The 17182-nt window shown below is 35.9% G+C and overlaps 1 pseudogene; it reads left to right on the top strand.

Annotated features, from left to right (window-relative positions):
* The first annotated feature begins 672 nt into the window (after nt 1-672).
* On the top strand, nt 673-5360 carry LOC105725631 (TSC22 domain family protein 3-like; annotated as a pseudogene).
* Nucleotides 5361-17182: the final 11822 nt, after the last annotated feature.

Below are 17182 nucleotides of genomic sequence, written 5' to 3'. Positions count from 1 at the left end.
CCTGAGATAATACAAAGATAGAAAAAAAGATGGAAAATGTATTAAGAAGTAGAAATAGATTTAATTAAGACATAAGAAGGCATACTCCCAAATAAACTTGGAAGTATGTCTGAAACTGCTGTCCACTAAAAAAAAAAAAAAAAAGACACAGGTATTGAGTAGTCCATGGATGGTAAAGAGGAGGAGAACCCATCAATGACTCCATGGCAGTTTCTCTTGGAAGTGACTAAATATGAGTTTCATACGTAAATGAAAACATAACTTGCATTATGACTTAGTTTTGTTCAATTGCTCAGAGTTCAATTAGGTTTTGTTATCTTCATGGGAATTGATTGCACAGCTAACCTCAGCTGGCTTGGAAATTCTTCCCACTAGTACAATAATTATGTGAGAAGCTTTGCATAAATTAACATTAATATAATTCCACTAAAATGTGTTATTTGATTACACCTTATCTAATTTCTAAAAGGATTTGAAATAACTGGCACTGAAAGGCAAAGAAATATTGTTATATTTTAGAAAAAGAACTTGAAAACCACCATGGAAATTAGAAAATGTGTTTATTTTGCTCATCACTATCACTTGTTTACTATTACAGTGCTTGGCCCATAGTGAATATTTGTCAAATAAGTAAATAAATTGAAAGCAAGTAAAAGACATGTAGGGACAAGGATGAACCTGGAAACCATCACTCTCAGCAAACTGACACAAGAACAGAAAATCAAACACTGCACGTTCTCACTCATAGGTGAGTGTTGAACAATGAGAACACATGGACACAGGGAGGGGAGCACTACACATTGGGGTCTCTCGGTGGGGGGAAATAGGGGAGGGACATCGGGGGGTAGGGAGTTGAGGACAGATAGCAGAGGGAGAAATGCCAGATATAGGTGATGGGGAGGAAGGCAGCAAATCACACTGCCATGTGTGTACCTATGCAACAATCTTGCATGTTCTTCACATGTACCCCAAAATCTAAAATGTAATAAAAAAAACTAAAAAAAAAAGACCCATATTAGGTAGCTACAATGTAAGAAGTGTTACTGAAAAACTTTGAGTACATTAAGTTCTTTAAATTTGAAACATATTTTCCAAGAATTCTCAATGAAGTCAATGCTGAAGACTTTCCATAGAAAACCTGTAGCAAAACATCGTATTTTTCATAGCAAACATTTTAAAATCATGTATTCATTCATTTATTTATTATTATTTTTTTTGTGTGTGAGATGAAGTCTTGCTCTGTCTCCGAGGCTGGGGTGCAGTGGCACAATTCCGGCTCACTGCAACCTCTGTTTCCTGAGTTCAAGTGTAAAATCATGTATTTAACACAAAAAAATACCATAATTATAACAGGAGCTGCAATGTGCCACTAGGTAAATATTATCTTAAAACCTACTACTGTGCATTACCAGAAACTTCTGATTGTCAAACAGTTTTAGGAAGCTTCAGGACTAATTTTGCCAGTAAAATATTATGAATTTGGGGGGATATTGTGTTAAATAAATATTAAGCTCTTAATCTACAGGCATTCCGTTTTACTGTTGACATTTCTTCCTAGAGTTTTCTTTTTTCATATTGTTACATTTTGCCAGTCAACTGTAGATAAAAATACAATGCAATATGTTATACTCAGTCAGTGGATTCTGTTTCTAAGTTATGCTTCTCACCAAGTCCACACATTTAATACATATTATATGCTATGTTGTATCTTAATTATTATCAGAAGTATTTTTAAATGAGAAGCAAAGACCAAAATAATAATAAGATGTGACTACAGAAAATATTAAAGAAGCCAAATAATCTACTAACAAAGCCAAATTAGAAAACAAAAGAGTTTTATGTTAAGGATGGCAGAAAGATGACTTGCCATGAAATACATTTATTTTCCAACTGCTTAAAATTCATTCATGAATTCTAATCCAAAATACATACTTTCAAGCTTTAAGACACCGTGAAGCTAGAATGATCAATTCCTCTTGGCTTTCCTTAGATTTTCCTACTCTTAGCACTGAAAGTCCAGTATCCCAGGAAACCTCTCTGTTCCACATTAATAGAGATGATTAATCACTCTATCTGAAACACATCAGAAAAACGTTATTTTATCCCACGTAAATTCATTCACATGTTTTATTAAGCTCTGAGCAAACTATTCATTTCAATGTAAAATAAAAGCAACTAACCTGAATCCACTTAATGAATTTAAAAAGGAACTATGTCCTTCAGTTTCATCACATGTTTTCAAGTAGTTTATTATCCTGGATTATATCTGAAAAGAATTAAGTAGTTCCAGTAAATTCAGAACTGTATCTATCATTGCAAAATAATTATGTTACAACTAGATTGAATATAACAGACTTTCACATATGTATTTTACTCTGTCTTTCACATACTGCTCTTCTGTTGTTATAAATTTCACAAGTGATAACAGTTTAAACTAAGAAATTAACTCAACAAAAAGCTTATGGTTAAGACAGTTCTCTTCTTCACATATTACAGAATTGGTGGCAGATAAAAATTATATAAGCAAAACATAAAATTTGGGGAATACATCTACAATACGCATTAAAAAGCAATTTCAAAGTTGAAATGCTAAATTTCACGTAGTAGTAAAATATTTTTTCTTAATAGGCCATTTTATTCTAGAAAATAATATTATAAACACTATTCTCATATTCTTATTCAGAAATAGACATAAACATCCTCGATTTTTATGGCACCCTAATGTTTATACCTGATTCTTCACTAGGGTTTGAACCTGAAAATTAACTGCGGCCAATGAGATCCAAGAAGAAATATTCTGTGCTGGAATGTGGCTTCTGAGAAAGGTTTTCTTCCATGATTGGGAGAGATAAAATAGGCAAATGTTCTGCCTTGCCTTTTCCTGCACCAAATATAGTCTGTCAGCATGAGATTCCTGGGGCTTCAGTTATAAGTATGGGAGGATGAAATTCCTCAAGGGAAAGACTGAAAGAACAAAAGAAGCCACTTATCCAACACCTGACCCATCTCTCTCTGGTATTCTTTATGTGAAAGTAATAACCCTCTAAGGTTTAATTCCATTTTGGTCTGGTATTCTAATACATGTGGCTGAAAGCATCTTAATTGATACCCCAGTTTTCCGGCAACAGCAAAATACTACAGCTGTCAACGTGATAAAAGGCAACTTGTTGGGTAAACAACTAAACTTATCACTTTGGTATTTGTCTTTACCTATTTCACTGTTTTTGTAGAGTTAGGTTTTTTTTTTTTCTTTTTTTCTCTGAATTGAACTATTATCCTGACTCAAGATGCATAGGACTAGTAATTTCTCCCAAGGACTAACATGCCAGCTTCCACTCATAAATGACAGAAAATCTTGTTATAAGAATTATTAACATGTCAATACACAGACAAAAAATTCCCAGAAAACTTTTCCACTTGAAATGTTCATAAAGGGAACTTCCAGTTTCCAGATCATCATGTAAAAAACGTGAAGGTCAAGAGCCCTGTTCACACAACAACAAGAAAAGCTGAACAAGCTATTCATCAGAGAACCTAGGTCACAGGGCAAACCACTGTCCCCAAAATTGGAGAGGAAGAGAAGTATATACAGAGAATAACAACTTATAGAAGCAGAAATCCACACACAGAAATCCCCATGTTAACCAACCCAGAGTAGAAAAATCTAAACAATAATTAATACATTTCTGGAGGATTTGTGTGAAAAAAGTTTGAGAGTTAAAAGTTCCAAGGTGGGGGTAGTCTTAGAGATGCTTTCAGATTTTTGTGAGTTTTACTGCCAAGAGATATGCTGGGTTCTCACAGTGAACATCAGAGAACAATGCCTTAGTTATTTCAGCAGAAGGAGAGGAAAAGTATCCATTAGGAAATACTCCAAGAACATTCAGTTTTTAACAAGGCCTGCCCTCAAGAAAGACTATTTTGTCAAAGCTGTACCCACTGGGGTTTTACCAGAGGCTAACCAATCTGGAAGGAAAATATTCAACTATAGCAACATCTAGGCTCCCTGTGTCACCTAGGTGGTGGAGGAAAGATGAGAAGCACTTACAAAGGTCATCGCGCAGGGAAACAGGCTCACTAAAAGGCTGAGGTCAAATCATAGGGCAATATAACACTTCTCCTTCCACCCACATTCTAGAAATACATCAGTAAAGACTTATGTACCACAGTTACCCAGGACATCATGTCTTTATTCCAACAAAAAATTACAAAGGATAGCAAAAGACCACACAATTTGAAGAGACAGAGCAAACATAAGATCTGGATTCAGATATGACACAGATTTAGGGATTATCTAATAGAAAATTTAAAATAACTGTGATTTAATAAGCCAAATATTCTAATGGAAAAAGTATCAACATGCAAGAACAGATGGGTAATGTAAGCTGTGAGACAGAAATTTTAAGAAAGAATACAAGGAAAGGCTACAAATCAAAAACAATGTAACAAAAAAGAAAACCTTTGACGGGCTCATTAGTAAAGTGAAGATGGTTCACTTTCCTTCATGGAAGGAAACTGAACTGGAAGATATGTCAATAGAAATTTCCCAAACTGAAATGCAAAGAACAAAAATAAAGAAAAAAATTGAACAGAAGTGTGAGATGACTACAAAAGGTACATCATATATGTAATGAGAATACTGGGAAAGAAAGAGAGAAAGGAACAGAATAAATACTTGAAGCAATAATGACTGAGAATCTACTAGGATTAATGTCAGACACCAAACCACAGTTATAGGAATTTCAAAGCACACAGAGCAGTGTAAATGTCGAAAAATCTACACCTGGGAAAATTATATTCAAACTGAAGGAAATCAAAGACAGAAACAAATCTTAAAAAGGGTCATAAGGGACAAAAATATCTTAACTAGAGACCAACAAGGGTATGAATTATATTAGATTCTTTTTTTAAATTGCAGCCTGTGCCGTCAGAGCAGCTGCTGCAGCCAGAATCAGAGGGAAGGTGGGCAGGGCTGGGCAGGGCTATGCAGGCATCTGACCGCCCACCATGCACTGCTTTGGAGAAGGCTGGAAGCTTCCTAGCCCAGAGGTAATTCCTAGCTAGCTTTAGAGTCAGTGCCTCCAGAGACAGAATGATGGCGGCAGACAAGATAGAGCAGGCCATGGATCCCTGGATCTGGTGACGAATCATCGGATGCATGTTGTGAGAGAAGAGGTAGCGATCTCCAGGAGCAGATACTTGAGCTGATGGATATGGACTCCCAGCTGGAGTGCCAGAACACCCTCTTGAAAACCCTGGCAATCCCAGAGCAGCTGGAGAAGTTCCAGTCTGGTCTGAGCCCTAAAAAGCAAGTTCCCGAATCCCAAGTGCCTGAGGCCCTTGGTGATTCTGCAGTGTAAGTGATTCTGTCCCCAGAGTGAGCAGAGCCACTAATCTTGTTTAACCTAGGTTTTTTCCAGCTTGTTTTTGGCTTCCAAAGTATCATCTCATGAGAACTTTACATCTTGCATAGTTGGTTCCAAGAGATGTCCTAAGAACATGGTCAGGCAGGGCATGGTGGCTGACACCTATATTTCCAGCACTTTGGGAGGCTGAGGCAGGCAGATCACATGAGGCCAGGAGTTCAAGACCAGCCTGGTCAACTTGACAAAACCCCGTCTCTACTAAAAAATACAAAAATTAGCTGGGTGTGGTGGCACACACTTGTAATACCAGCTACCCGGGAGGCTGTGGCCTGAGAATTGCTTGAACCTGGGAAGGAGAAGCTGCAGAGAGCCGAGATCACGCCATTGCACTCCAACCTGGATGACAGAGCGAGACTCCATCTAAAAAAAAAAAAAAAAAAGACATGGTCATCTGGGGTCCACTCTAGTCTCTAGTGACAGATCCCCAACAAAGAGAAGATCTCTGGAGGCTGAGTTGCATGGGGCCTGGTAACTCCAAGCCAGTGAGCCTCTACTGCATCCTGGGGGCTCCCAAGGACTGGACAACTTAGTTGCAACTGACAAAGAGATAGTTTAAGATGTGACACCAGTTTGCCCCAGAAAGTATAAGGGGTCTGTTTCTCATTCCATGGACATCTTCAACTTCACCTGACAAGTGTTCCTATAAATAAGTCATTTGTGTTTTAAGCAGAGGCAGCGTCCCTTTTCTCCTCTGCTTTGTGAAAGCAGATGGGACAGATTGAGCCAAGTCAGTCTTCTGTTGGTTAATAAGGTATAAAGCATGGCTTTGTACAGAGTGCAGTGTGAGATTACAGCTTTAGAATAACCGCTTACAAAGTTCTGCTTGGTTAGTATTGGCATATTTTTTCTTAAAGTCAAAAATGCATATACATGTATACACACACACACACACACACACACGCACACACACACGCACATAGTGCTAGATCTGTATCTTAGTGTAGTTATGTATAAATAAACTCATCCACCTACATGTTGAAGGGCCTAAACAGCCTTGGGAGTATTGAGTGGTACCTTATCTCTTAAGCTAAGTCTTTGACTGTGTTCGTTTACCATGTTGTTGAAGTTTCTCCTTTAGGTTAAGTAAGACACACAACTAAAGGCAGGGAGTGGTATCAGACTCAGAATGCAGTCACAGATCCCTTACTGCTGCAATCCTTTCCCCAGCTGTCCACTGAAGACACATGAAGGGTTTTGAATGTCAAACCCACCATTGACTGGTGCTGACTACATAGAATTGGTTTGACAGATCAGTTTACACTTCCAGTATCATTTGAATTATTTTTAATTATTTAAATATAAGTAGATACTATGTGGAAACTTACAAGTGAAAAGAAGGATGTCCTACTGTGGATGAGGGATGGACAAGGGAATGGCTTTAATCCAGCAGAGTCTGGGAGGTGTGTGCAGGGAGCTTGTCTGTAGCAGTGGGATATGGTTTGCCTCTGTGTCCCTACCCAAACCGACCTTGAATTGTAATAATCCCTTTGTCAAGGGTAGGAGCAGGTGGAGATAATTAAATCATGTGGGTGATTTTCTCTATGCTGTTCTTGTGATAATGAGTGAGTTGTTATGAGATCTGATAGTTTTATAAGGTGCTTCCCCCTCCACTTGGAACTCATTCTCTCTTCTGCTGCCCTGTGAAGAGGTGACTTCCACCATGATTGTAACTTTCTTGGGGCATCCCAGTCATGTGGAACTGTGACTTAATTAAAATCTCTTTTCTTTATAAATTATGAAGCCTCCAGTATTTCTTCATAGCAGCATGAGAAAGGGCCAATACAGGGAGTTGTTCATAATTTCTGAAACCTTATACTGATGTATGTTTCCAGGATTTGGATTTGGATTTTTCAAATGTAGCTTGAAATTTCAATAAACTTTCCTCTTGTTTTCTAAAAGAATAACTGTGCTAACAACAGGAAAGTTCAATGGAATATTTAAAGTCTTGAAAACTACTCACCAGCCTCGAATTATGCATCTAGCCAAATTACTTTTCAAAAGTGAAGGACAAATAAAGATGCTTCCAGACAAACAAAAGTTGAGGTAATTGTTGCCAGTAGGACTACCTAGCAAGAAAGGTTAAAAAAGTTTTTCAAGCATAAGGAAAATAACATAGTTCAGAAACTTGGATCTAAATAAAGAAAATAAGAACATTAGTAAACGAATAAATGAAGGTAAAATAAAATATTTCTTATTTTTAATGATCTAACAAATAAGTTTTTTCAAAATAAAAATACCAACAATGTATACAATTATTATAGCTATAGATAAATGAAATGAATGACAATAGTTATACAAGGAATGGGAGGGAAAATTTTGCAATACTTCATTAGAGGGTACTTGTACTGCTTTCAAAGTGGCATAGTGTTATTTGATAGTAGAGTTGCATTTATTGGAAATACATATTTTAATCTCTGTAGCAACCAATAAGTAAAAGCAGCTTATAGAAGAGTAAAGTATAAAAAACCAGTATAATGTATACGCTAAGAAAGGTGAGAAAAGAAAATCATATCAAATCGTCAATTAAGATTGAGAAGGCAGAATAAAAATGGAAGAAAGACAAAAATCAAAAGAAAGAAGGACAATGAATAGAAAACAGTAATATGTGTTGTAGATATTGACCAAATTATATCAATAATCACGTTAAACATTAATGATCTAAATACACCAATTAAAAGAGATTGTCGAGTGGATTACAAAAGAACACCAAACTGTGTGTTGTCTAAATAGAAGGATAAAAAGAAAACCTATTTTCAATATAAAGGCACATCAAGATTAAAAGTAAAGGGATAAAGAAAGTGAGAGTGGCTACATCAATTTCAGACAGAGTAGACTTCAGAGCAAGAAAAACTGTCAGGGATAAAGAGGATTGTTACCTAGTGACAAAAATATTATTCAAATAGACATAATAATATTTAATGAATATGTGTCTGGAAAACAGAGTGGCAATACAGATGTGGAAAAACTAATTGAAATACAAGGAGAACTATACTATCCTGCTATTATATTTGATACTTCAAACCCTTCTGTCAGAAATGAACAGATCCAGCCAGAAGATTATCAGAAAAGATACAGCTGAACTTAACAACTTGATCAATCAATTGGATCTAATTGACACCTACAGTATATTTTACTCAGCAAAGGGATAAAACATATCATCCTCAAGCTTCCATGGATTCAGCAAGATAGACCTTATTCTAGGCCACGAAACACACTAAGCCAAATTTGAAAGAATATAAATTATATAATGTGTGATCTCAGAGCACCATGGAAATACTTAAAAACCAATAACAGAAAGACAGCCAGAAAACCACAAAATACATAAAGATTAAGCAACACACTAGTAAGTAAGACACACGACTACGAAAAAGTCTCAAGAGAAATTTGAAAATTTGAACTAAATGAAAATTAATGGACAACTGATCAAAAATCATGTGATGCCACAAAACTAGTGCTTACAAGGAAATGTATAGCAGTAAATTCATATGAATTTATATATTAAAAAGAAGAAAGCTTTAAAATTAGCAATATAAGCTTCCACCTCATGAAACTAGAAAAAGAGCAAATTGAATCCAAAGTAAGCAGAAGAAATTATATAACACATACTTGAAAGAAATTAATGAATTTGAAAACAGGAAATCATAGTAAAATCTATGTAAGCAGAAGTTGGTTATTTGAGAAGATCAATAAATTTTATAATACTCTAGCCATGCTAAGTAAAGAGAGAAGAAAAAAATGACTAATATCAAAAACAAAAGGGAAGCCATAATTGGTGAACCCATGAACATCAAAGGGGTAATAAAGAAATAAACAACTGTATGCCCACAAATTTGATAACATAGATAACAAGAACTAACTCCTTCCAAAATATAATTTTCTAAAACTCACACAAGAAGGAATAGATAATCTGAATAGGCCTGTATCTATTAAAAAACTTTAATCGATAGTTTAAAATCTTCAAAACAGAAAGCATTGTTCCCAGATGGGTTCGCTGGCGAATTCTAACAAATATTTAAAGAAGAAATTATAGCAAATTCTCTGCAATCTCATCTACCAAATAAAGCAGAGGAAACCTATTCTAACTTGTTCTATGAAGTCAGCGTTACTTTAAAGCAAAACTAGATAAATGCTTTGCAAGAAAACAAAAGACCGATATCTCTCATGAATATAGGTGTAAAAACCCTCAATAAAATATTAGCAAATTGAATGGAAAATGTACAAAAATAATTATTCACTTTCAGGCATGGAATATTGGTTCAATACTCAAAAATGAATTAGTTTATTACATCAACAGATTACAGAATATACATCACCATATCATATGAACAGATGCAGAAAAAGCATTTGATAAAATCCAAAATCCATTAATAATAAAAATACTTTTAAAAAACTGTAATAGAAGGGAACTTCTTCCAACTGGCAAAGAACATCTACAAACAATAAGAAGACTCAATATTGTCAAGATGTCAGTTTTTCTCAATCTGATCCACAGATTCATTGCAATCCCAATCAACATCACAGAAAGTTATTTTGTGGTTATCAATAAGCTGATCCCAAAGTGCATACGTAGAAGCAAAAAACCTAGAATAGCTAACACAATATTGAAGGAAAAGAAGAAAGTTGGAGGACTGGCACTACTCAATTTCAAGAATTACAGTAAAGCTATAGTAATTAAGGCAGTGTGCTATTGGTCAAAGAATAGACATATGGATCAGCGCAACAGAATAGAGAACCAAAAATAGACCTACGTAAATATTGTAAACAGATTTTGACAAAGGAGCAAAGTACAATGGAACAAAGATAGTTTATTTCAACAAATGATTTTGGAACTAGTAGATATACACATGAAAAATTTAATCTATACACAGACTTTACGCCCTACACAAAACTTGTGGAGACTGTGAAAAGGGGTATTAGAGGAGAGAAAGATGGACAGGTGGAGCCCAGGGGACTTTTGGAGGTAGGTGATATATTTTGTATAATACTGTAATGGTGGCATGGATGTTATTTACATTTGTACATCATAAAATGTATAATACAAAGAATGAAATGTACTTTGGTTGATAATGATGGGTCAATGCTGATTCATTGATTGTAACAAATGTAGCATTCTGGTGCAAGATGTTGATGCCAGGGAGGGAGGCTCTGCTTGCTGGTAGCTAGAGTGCATGTGAGTACTTTGCGCTTTCCACACAATTTTGCTGAGCATCTAAAACTGCTCCAAAAATAAAGTCTTAATGTTTTTTAAAGTTCATAAAGATAACTAGATGCTATCTTGGGCCATCATGGATTGTGAAACAAATGGGCAAGTTTCAACACAACAGAAATGTGTATGGGCAAGTTCATGAGTGTCAGCAAAGCAATAAAGACAAGTTGGGAGAAGCGCTAGATTTTTGTTATGACAGTGGGATTGTATAATTGTACTTAGCAACCAAAATCAACTGATATAGCTTGGATATTTGTCCCCACTCAAATCTCATGTTGAAATGTAATCCCCAATATTGGAGGTGGGGCCGTGTTGGAAGTGACTGGATCATGGGGCCAGATCTCTCATGGCTTGGTACTGTCTTGGAAATAATGAGTTGCATGATCTGGTTGTTGTAAAGTGTGACACCCTGCCCCCACCGTGCACCTGTTATCACCATGTGAAGTGTCTGCTCCTGCTTCATCTTCCACCATGAGCAAAAGCTTCCAGGGGTCTCCCTAAATGCTGAGCAGATGCCAGCATCATGCTTCCTGAAAAACCTGCAAAACAGTGAGCCAAATAAACCATTTTATTTATAAATTACCCAGTCTCAGGTACTTCTTTAGAGCAATGTGAGAATGGCCTAATACATCAACTTTTCTAACTTCATGATTTCCTTAAAAGGGATCAAAAACATTCTTTTAAAGCACACACACATACACATACACAAATAAATACTTAAGATATATCATTCAATATTGGAGCACATTACATGAGTTAATAGAATCAAAGTAAAATTATTTAATTTTTAATTTTTCATATATTTGTTTTCATTAATAAATTTACCCACAATATGTTATTACAAAGAGAAATGGGTGTGTATTAGATTTGCAGAAAGCAAAAAATTATTAGATATGCAGAAAGCAAAAAATGGTCCCACTGTCTGTATTGTCAACCAAAAGAATGTATGTCTGATAAACTAAGAGAAATTTTGGCTATATCACTGGTTTATCTTCCTTTCTCTCTGAGTTCTCAACAACTGAACTTACAACTGAACTTAAGCTTTTATTAAGATCAACAGACCAATTTGCTTGGCATATACTATCCTTTTTTCTAGGACTACAGGTTCCTAATGTAAAGGTATAACATATTATGGAAAGCAATATGTTTAGTTTAAAGGGTAAATTTTCAAGCTCAGAGTTGTATTCTAATAACTTCTAACAGACAAAAGGATTAATTTTAAAAACATACTTAGGTGAAGTTAAAATTCTCAGAGTTGAAAATAATATTTCTTCAAGATGAATGCTTCTTCAAGATAAATATATATTAAGGCTATATAATTCAATGTTCCTGGATTTTTTAAAATAAAATCTCTAGCCCCCAAACTGGGGGGTTGTCAGATGAAGATGGTTATAATTGCAGCTTCCTAATACTATAGGAGGTCCTAGAAATAATAACTTCCTTGAAAATACAGCTGTTTTGTAAATTCCTTAATGAAGGAATGAATAATTAATCATAGGCTCAAAAGAGCTGCAATCCTAAATAAACCATTTGTTGCATGCAAAATCTATGGTGAAAACAAATCCACGTTCAGGGGCATGATTGATTAACCTTGTCTTCCTTGGCTGTGAGAGGCCACATACCCTAATATCTGTTGACCGGTTTAAAGTTTCTCTATTCAATTTTTTGTAGGCTATTCCAATTCAATTAAAATGAACAAGAACACAGTATAATGTGTTTCTTTTATACTACAAAATGTTGAAGTTTTGCCTCAGAGTCGTCATCCAGAATAGTATGTTAAGGACCCAAAGTAAGTACATGACATTCAAGAAGGAGCATAATAAATTGATTTTTTTTTAGGTTGGGTCACAGTAAAACGAAGATATTTTAATGGGCAAAAAAATGCAGTAGTGTTCCCGGAACCAAGTAGGGTCCAGCTGCGTTTCCTCGAGGCGCAATAAGAAGAAGCAGACAAACTAGGAAAGAAGGGAATTTATTGCTGTAACTGGATACAGGGAATAGGCCAGAGATAATTCCACCAGACCAACTCAAAGTGTTACAATTTTCTTCGTGCTTATGTTGGTTGGGGTTACGTGTCTATGTGTAGCATTTGCCTAAATCATTGGTAACTAATTTTGTTTCAACTAGAAGGTCAGAGGCAAAAAGTGATTGCTAAGTCTGATGAAAAGGGCCCCAGTACCTTCAAGGCCTGTCTACTGTGGTTCCGGAGTAATTATTTCTACTTTCTCTCCTATACAGCTTGGTCGGAAAACTTAAACTCTCCAATTAATCTATTCAAACAGCTGCATCTGTTACCTTGACTTGTCTCAGATTCCCTCAACCCGAGAAGGGTCCTGCCACTGGGAATGTAAGACAGCCTCTATTATTCTGACTTGCTCCAGGTTAGGGAGAAGACTATGAAAGGCTCCTAATGACCATACATTTCATTTCTAGCTTTGATGTCTGGGCACAGAATTCTCCAGGTTTAACTGCTTGCTCAACGTTAAGGTAGTGCTGTGGCAACCTGTCTGTGTAACTGGACTACTATACAGGCCTATCTGAGTGATTGTCAGGGAGAATTAGCCTGCCGGAATAGGCTTTCCTGAAAGAATTGAATTAAGCTTGGCCTTGAAGGTGGTTTTGAAAAGGCACAGAGAAGAAGGGAAATAATGTATGAAGACATTGGAAATGAATATGTAAGTGCTGCATACTATTTTATCTTAAGACCTAAAAATTAAGTTCATTTAGAGGTTTCTTTATTCTGTTTTACTTTGCTTTTAATTGTACTCACAATTAGCAGCCATGAATAGCTCAGCAATGCAAAGAAACGTATTTATCATTTTTATGTTCTAAATTAAGAACCACCACTGTAATATGACAAATAAAATGAGACAGAGAGAGAGAGAGAAAGAGAGAAAGAAAATCTCAGCAGTATGTATTATTTGGAAGTGGAACCTGGCTGAGGACCATAAATAAAATATATAGAACTAATTTTCAAAAACAACATTTATTAATATAAAGAAGTAAACGTCATAAAGTTGTGTGAAACATGTTTAGTCCTATTACCTTGTGGCAATAATTCATGTGATTGTTATTTTCTTTAACTTCTCTACAACCCTTCCACGAACTCAGCTAGTGGAGAAGTCCAGAAGAGGTTCTCATTTAATGCTTGCCCCATGTTTCCTAATGTAAGTAAACAATACTAAAGAACATAATCAATTCTGAGCATATGATATTTTCAATATGACCACACAATTTCTCACCCAACTACTAGTCTGGGAGGCTAAATTAGTTCTTTTCTGGAACCTATAGTCCTCCAGTGTAATAATTTCCAATATATATTAACATAAATTTCATTTAAGTTTTGTATAAGGTGAATAATGTTTGCCCATTTGAGAATATGGATTAAGAATGCCTTTATTTCAAATAGGCGGTCATAGTCTGCACTCCATTTTTAACTGTTATCACAGCACCCAATTTATTTCCTATATAGATTTGATGTTAATTTAAATTCATTTATTTCTTTTTTTGTTGTTGTTATACTCCCCCCTCTAGAATGTAAGAACTACTCTGTATAGCTGAGACTATGTCTGTCTTGTTCAACCTTCTAACCCCTTTCCCAAGAATAGTGCCTGACATATAGGGTTCCCATAATAAATATACTTTATATAAGTAAGTGGATGCACTCCAAATAGATATTAAAATGTACCTCAATATCATCATATATCGAATGTCATGAAAAAGATAAGATCTAGAAACAGTTATGTGAAGAAAAACGTATGTCATGTTGTTTGAGGGGAAGAGTTGAAGAAAATGTGAACCACCTAGCAGTCCAACTGAAACAGAACTGACTTAAGTTGATGAATAACGTATCCAAACATTCTAAAGGTCATTTCAGTATTATTGGAGGCACAAAGGTAAACAAATTAACAAAAATACATGTCCCCTCATTATTAATGAATGATTTTTCTCTCAATAGTAAATCAGTTTCAAGACTATTTCAGCAACCAAAGTCTAGAATTAACACTTTAACAACCATGAAAAGAAATAAGGATAAAAAAAGTAAGCCACAAGCAGGATACTTCAGTCGACAGTAACAATACCAGGATCTCTTATATCCTTTGATTTTTTTGAGGCAGGTTTGTCTCTTCTATTTAAATTTAAATACAATTTTAAGCTTAAGTCCTATCTATTTATCTCTGTTTTTGTTGCATTTGCTTTTGGGTTCTTGGTCACGAACTCTTTGCCTAAGCCAATGTCTAGAAGAGTTTCAGCACAGAAAAAGGAACAATCAGCAGAGTAAACAGACAACCCCACAGAGTGGGAGAAAACGTTCACAATCCATACATCCAACAAAGAACTAATATCCACAGTCTACAAGGAACTGAAGCAAATCACCAAGAAAAAAAAATCCCATTAAAAATTTAGCTAAAGATATGAAAAGACAATTCTCAAAAGAAGATAAACAAATGGCAAAAAACATGAAAAAATGCACAATAACACTAATGACCAGGGAAATGCAAATGAAAACCAAAATATGACACCACCTTATTCTTGCAAGAATGGCCATTATAAAGAAATTGAAAAATAATAGATGTTGGCATGGATGCACTTGTACGCTGCTGGTGGGAATGTAAAGTAGTACAACCATGAAAAACAGCATGGAGATTCCTTAAAGAAGTAAAAGTAAAACGAGGATTTGATCCAGCAATGCCACTATTGGGTATCTACCAGAAGAAAAGAAGTCATTATATGAAAAAGACACTTGAACATGCATGTTTATAGCCGCACAATTTACAATTGCAAAAATATGGAACCAGCCCAAATGCCCATCAAACAACAAGTGGAGAAAGAAATTGTGCCATAGATATAGGATGGAATCCTACTCAGACATAAAAAGGAATGAATTAATGGCATTTGCAGCAACCTGCATAGAACTGGTTGAGTTCTGTCCTCACTGGGGAGGAAGGAAGGACAAGGGAATGACTTTAATCCAATTGAATCTGGGAGGTGTGTGCAGGGAGCTTGTCTGTAGCAGTGGGATATGGTTTGGCTCTGTGTCCCTACCCAAATCTGACCTTGAATTTTTAATAATCCCCATGTCAAGGGTGGGAGCAGGTGGAGATAATTGAGTCATGTGAGAGGTCTTCCCATTGTTGTGATAGTGAGTTGTCATGAGATCTGATGGTTTTATAAGGTGCTTCCCCTCCACTTGGCACTCATTCTCTCTCCTACTGCTCTGTGAAGAGGTGACTTCCACCATGATTATAAGTTTCCTGAGGCATCCGCAGCCATGTGAAACTGTGAGTTAATTAAAATCTCTTTTCTTTATAAATTATGAAGTCTCCAGTATTTCTTCATAGCAGCATGAGAAAGGACCAATACAGGGAGTTGGTCATAATTTCTGAAACTTTATACTGATGTATGTTTCCAGGATTTGGATTTGGATTTTTCAAATGTAGCTTGAAATTTCAATCAACTTTCCTCTTTTTTTGCTAAAAATATAAGTGTGCTAACAACAAGAAAGTACAATGGCATATCTAAAGTCTTGAAAACTACCCACCAACCTCCACTGATGCGTCTAGCCAAATTACTTTTCAAAAGTGAAGGACAAACAAAGATGCTTCCAGACAAACAAAAATTGAGGCAATTGTTGCCAGTAGGACTACCTAGGAAGAAAGGTTAAAAAAAAGTTCTACAAAGATAAGGAAAAAAAGATAGTTCAGAAACGTGGATCTACAACGGCGATCATTAAACAATCTGGAGACAACAGATGCTGGAGAGGATGTGGAGAAATAGGAACACTTTTACACTGTTGGTGGGAGTGTAAATTAGTTCAACCATTGTGTAAGACAGTGTGGCGATTCCTCAAGGACCTAGAAATAGAAATTCCATTTGACCCAGCAATCCCATTACTGGGCATATATCCAAAGGATTATAAATCGTTCTACTATTAGGACACATGTACACGAATGTTCATTGTAGCACAGTTTACAATAGCAAAGACCTGGAACCAACCCAAATGCCCATTGATGATAGACTGGACAGGAAAAATGTGGCACATATACACCATGGAATATTATGCAGCCATCAAAAACGATGAGTTCGCGTCCTTTGTAGGTACATGGATGAACCTGGAAATCATCATTCTCAGCAAACTGACACAAGAACACAAAATCAAACACCACATGTTCTCACTCATAGGTGGGTGCTGAACAATGGGAACACATGGACACAGGGAGGGGAGCACTACACACTGGGGTCTGTTGTGGGGAAATAGGGGAGGGACAGCGGGGGGTGGGAGGTTGGGGAGGGATAGCATGGGGAGAAATGCCACATATAGGTGAAGGGGAGGAAGGCAGCAAATCATACTGCCACGTATGCACCTATGCAACAATCTTGCATGTTTTTCACATGTACCCCCAAAACCTAAAATGCAATTAAAAAAAACAAAAAGAAAATAAGAAGATTAGTAAATGAATAAAGGTAAAATAAAACATATTTCTTATTTTTAATGATCTAAAATATAAATTTGTTCATACTAAAAATACCAACAATGTAAGCAATTATT

Source organism: Aotus nancymaae, unplaced genomic scaffold, assembly GCF_030222135.1.
Source record: "Aotus nancymaae isolate 86718 unplaced genomic scaffold, 86718_ANA_hifiasm-v0.15.2.pri h1tg000004l, whole genome shotgun sequence".
Lineage (NCBI taxonomy): Eukaryota > Metazoa > Chordata > Mammalia > Primates > Aotidae > Aotus > Aotus nancymaae.
The sequence above is the reverse complement of the archived record's forward strand: the minus strand, read 5'-3'. Positions and strand labels throughout refer to the sequence as shown.